Below are 4,229 nucleotides of genomic sequence, written 5' to 3'. Positions count from 1 at the left end.
GAGTGGCGCCGGCCTTGCGCGCATGCGCAAGGCGGGAAAAGACTGCCTTATGATTGGTTGGATTTGCCCGGGGATCAGAAGGTATAAATAGAGGCCTGCGTGCCTCTGCTCGGGTTGTTCGTAGATTGGAAGCAGAGAATAAAGACTTGTTAGAAATGCTTCGTCTCAAGCGCCATTATTCTCCGGACTTAACACTGGCGACGAAGGTGGGATCCAGTCTATACAGCTAGGAAAGCTTGAAGACTCACCCAAGAAGTCCGGAAGAGGAAAACGGCGTGGAAGTCAGCGTTATCCTGCCAGTACGAAATCGCTGGAGGGTGCGTGCGGCTGAAGAAGAAGACCCTGATCCTCGATCATGGCGATAGTTGGGCGTTTAGCGGAATTCGACGTCTCTCACCCCGAGAGGTGGGAATCTTGTTGCAAGAGTCGAGACATATTTCCGCATAAACCAGATAAGGGAGGAAGGCTTAAAGGCTGCCACGTTGTTGTGCGTTTGTGGGCAAGACGCCTTTGAGATCGCCGAGAGCCTAATCGCCCCGGACTCGCTGGAAACGGTATCATACTCCGACCTGAAGAAAGTTTTAAAGGAACATTTCCAGCCCAAGCAATCTGTCATGGCCTGGAGACACACATTTCAACAGAGAGATCAGCGAGTCGGGGAATCAGCAAAAGAATTCGTTGCGGCCTTGAGAAGAGCAGCTAAACCGTGTGATTTCAAGGACTTAGAGGAAAGACTGCGCAATCGTTTTGTGTGCGGAGTGAGGAACACAGACTTACAGCAGAGGCTGTTTGCCAGGGAAGACGTCTCCTTCCAAGATGCTCTGCGAGAGGTTTCGGCAGAAGAAGCTGCAGGCGGGGCAGTCAAGAACATGCGGCCTAAGCGAAGCGCTCCCGAGACGTTCCAGAGACTGCCACTATTCACAAGGAAGACGTGCGCGAGTCGGAAGAAGATCCTGAAGAAGAGGTGGACAAGCTTTACCAAGCAGCTGGGAGGAGGTCCAAAGATCGTCAGGACAAGGGCCCAGCTGAGCTTCGTTGCCTCGGATGTGGTGGACGCCACAAGCGAGCGGAATGTCGGTTCCGTTCCGCCATTTGCCGAGCGTGCGGAAAGAAAGGCCACATCGCTGCAGTCTGCCTGGGTCGACTGAAGGTACAACCGAAGGAAGAATTGAATCTGAAAGGTACCAGGGTGCCCAGTCAAAACAGGGTGGGGTTCTGTGCAACACGCCGGAACATTTTAAGAATAGGCACACACAAACCCCTTAAAAAGAAACTATCTCTTAAGGTGAAATTGCAGGGAGTTCCATTGTCGATGGAACTTGACATGGGGTCTGCCCTATCAATAATTTCCCTCAACACATTTCACAAAATCTGCAGCAGCAGTGGTCAGCGAGTTTCATTAAGGCCCTCTAATGTAATCCTTACGGATTTCCAAAATTCTCAAGTGTGCGTTAAGGGGGAGGCCACCCTTAAGGTACAGAACAAGAATTTTGCAGGCCCCCTAGACGTGTTGGTTGTGGGGGGTGAGCGAACGAGTCTCATTGGACTCAATTGGTTTGAGGCCTTGGGAATACAAGTAACAGGGCTACATAAATTGCAAACAGAGACCCTTGCAGACGTATGCAAGGAGTTTGCAGATGTGTTCAGTTCTGAACTAGGGTCCTACACAGGACCTCCAGTTTCACTAAAGCTAGATCCAACGGTACAGCCCATCAGGGTTAAACCTAGGAGAGTACCATTTGCTCTTAATAGTAAGATTGACGCTGAGCTGGACAAGCTGCTCCAGCAAGGCATTCTAGAGCCTGTAGATTCCAGCCCGTGGGAAACCCCCATTGTAACGCCTTTAAAGGCAAACGGGGACATCCGGATTTGTGCTGACTACAAGTGCACACTAAACAAGGCCCTACAGCAACATGCTTATCCTGTGCCTGTAGTGAGCCACATTCTGGNGCCCATCGTACTACTCCGTGCACTGCCACGGGTAAGTGCCCGGCCGAACTCCGCTGGGGTCGTCGGCTCGTGACTAAATTGGACAGGCTGCATCCGGAGCGTGTAGCTTCACAGGTGTCTCAGCCACACCCACCACGGGTCCTGCGTGAAGGCGATCCTGTCTGGGCCAGGAACTACGGGCCTGGACACCTCTGGGTCCTGGCTGTTGTCTGCAAGGTCTCGGGGCCTCTGTCCTACGAGGTGTCCCTGGATGATGGCCGCGTTCTTCGCCGCCACATTGATCAACTACGTGTGAGGCGGGACTCGCCTGGGGTTCCTCCTCAGTCTCCTCTGGGGGGGGGAGGAATGGGGAATGCATTCTGAGAATCAGAATCTGCTGCCAACAATGGTTGTGGGGAACGACACGGGCTCTCAACACCCAAGTTCCACAGGAGATTCAGGTAGCAATTCATGGGGACGGGGACACACAGACACCCCCACACACACTCCAGCCTGGGAGTCCCACCGGAGGTATACTAATTATCCACACCTCACAAACAATACTCCAGACACAGAGAATAACTGGGCGCATACTCACAACTCACAACATGCAAGAGAGCAGGCAAAACAGAGGGGAAACACGTCCTTTGCTGAAATGGCTCATAGAAGGATGTCCCCACGCATAAGGGCTAACAGGGAGGCATCCCTAGACCCTAACACTACAGGAAGGAGCCAGGAAAACCACACTCCGTCAAGAAACACGGAGATGAGTTCTGAGGGGTTGGAAAACTCCATAGGCGGTAGGTCAACCAGGTGTAGCGATCAACGGAGTTCTGACTTCTCAAGCCTAGGAGACGGGCAGGAAAGTCAAACAGAAGTCACAAGACAACCACAGGGCAATTCACCTAGTGTGGGAAGCAACGGGGAAAACACTATAGGTTCTCCAGGTCCGAGAAGGTCGCTTAGGGTCAAAGGCCCTCCCAAATACCTTGCAGATTACGTAAGGTGAGCATGTCAATTGCAATAACTGAACTAGAGGTTCTGGCTGGTTGACTCTACGTAAACGATGTGGGCTATTGGGTCTCTGTACGATGGAACAGTCCCACATCTTACACACACCATGTGACTAAACTCAATATTTAATTATATAACCATCACTATGATGGCGTCCATGTGGGCGCCGTATTATTTCATCTAGGGGGAAGGGGTGTTGTGTCCTGAGCCTGCAAAAGCAGGCTCGGGACGTTGCAAGAGTCCCGGGCATTTGCAAAAGCTGCCCGGGACCAGACTGAGTGGCGCCAGCAGGCGGGAAAAGACTGCCTTATGATTGGTTGGATTTGCCCGGGGATCAGAAGGTATAAATAGAGGCCTGCGTGCCTCTGCTCGGGTTGTTCGTAGATTGGAAGCAGAGAATAAAGACTTGTTAGAAATGCTTTGTCTCAAGCGCCATTATTCTCCGGACTTAACAATAGCAGTATTCCAGTATTTGAGAGGTTGCCACAGGGAGGAGGGGGTCAATTTATTTTCTAAAGCACCAGAAGGCAAGACAAGAAACAACGGAGAGAAGCAACCTGGAATTAAGGAGAAACTTCCTAACAGCGAAAACAAATTAACCAGTGGAACAGCTTGCCGTCAGACATTGAGGGGGCTTCATTACTGGAGCTTTTTAAGAAGAGATTGAAGAGTCACTTGTCTGAAATGGAATGGGGTCTCCTGCTTGAGCAGGGGGTAGGACCTCCAAGGTCCCTTCCAGCTCTTTTTCTGATTGATTGATTGATTGATTGAGTAGAACCCCATTAGGATCAAAGAACTCGGGGCGGAGATGAACCAGCCTTGCGGAGGAAAAGGCGACAGCGAGCAAAGGGCAAAGAGCAGCGCGAGGGCATTCCCCACGGTGGGTATTTGTTTGAGCCCACGCTGGGGTGGAGCGAAGGACAGGGAGATGACCGGAAGGGAACAGGAACAGCAGCTAGCAGCGTTTCCTCGCTACCTGCGGGAACCGGTTACGAGTTCTCGGGGAGGCGACAGGTACACGGCAGGAGTAAAAGCAATCCCCCAAGCGGCCCGCGCGAGAGGGCAGTGCGCTTTGCAACCCGAGAGCTGCAGCCGAGGAGGCGAGACCCCGGGGAGGAGATACCTGACAGTTTCCAGCGCTCCGGATACGCCAGCGCCAAAAGCCTCTTAGCGTCCGAGACTTCGCGCTCGTCGGGCCCTGCCGCCGGGGGCCGCTCGGTTCCTTGAGGGTCGCCCGGCTCCTTCCGCGAGGATCCGGCCGCGGCTGCCCAGGAGGAGGCGGAGCG

This window comes from Protobothrops mucrosquamatus, unplaced genomic scaffold (assembly GCF_001527695.2).
Source record: "Protobothrops mucrosquamatus isolate PMUCROS unplaced genomic scaffold, P.Mucros_1.0 scaffold2221, whole genome shotgun sequence".
NCBI classification, from domain to species: Eukaryota; Metazoa; Chordata; class Lepidosauria; order Squamata; family Viperidae; genus Protobothrops; species Protobothrops mucrosquamatus.
The sequence above is the reverse complement of the archived record's forward strand: the minus strand, read 5'-3'. Positions refer to the sequence as shown.